The sequence below is a fragment of the Engraulis encrasicolus genome, chromosome 15, assembly GCF_034702125.1.
Source record: "Engraulis encrasicolus isolate BLACKSEA-1 chromosome 15, IST_EnEncr_1.0, whole genome shotgun sequence".
Classification (NCBI taxonomy): domain Eukaryota; kingdom Metazoa; phylum Chordata; class Actinopteri; order Clupeiformes; family Engraulidae; genus Engraulis; species Engraulis encrasicolus.
Genome location: NC_085871.1, coordinates 39,340,616 through 39,341,278, shown reverse-complemented (window position 1 = coordinate 39,341,278; position 663 = coordinate 39,340,616).

Here is a 663-nt window from a genome sequence, read left to right as displayed (position 1 = left end):
TCCGTCACGTTTTCTACATGTCCAGCCTTGCCGGACTGTGTGATCCATAGGTGTTGGTCGTTTGCTTATGATCTGTTTCCACTCGGTTATCACTTAATCCATAGGCTACTGACAAAAATATGTAGGTTAGGAAGCCCATAGTTTTTTTATTGCTCTGTCTCGAACGCAAACTGTACAGTTTGGTGTCCACATTTAGGCATTCATCTTTACGAATAGGGTGGTAGATTGCTTGTCCAAACCCTCGATTGAATCCTGCGTTTAGTCAGAACTTAATGCAAAACAGTTTCTACTGTCTGTGGTGGTGTGCATGTGCATGGCTGAAATCACAGCGGAGGGATGGAAGGCTGCGTGCCGGGTGAGCGTTGCCGCTGTATTGGCATGCAGAAGGCGATGTTGCCTCCGAGTTGAGAGGGATGGGTAATCATCAAGTCGACAGCGCAGATTCTATAAACTGGTCGTAAAGTAGGCTAGGCTATGGTCAGTTACCCACCTTGCAGTGGTTCGCCCTCTCACTGCAAAGAGATGCCATTGGGAGTTTGGTCACGCAGCTAAATTAGTCTATCCGTTATTGTTTACGTCAGGTGGGTAACTCGATCTTACATTTTAATAAACGTGAATTAACGCACACTCCTGAAATGGAAAGTTTTATGTAAATGTATTGAA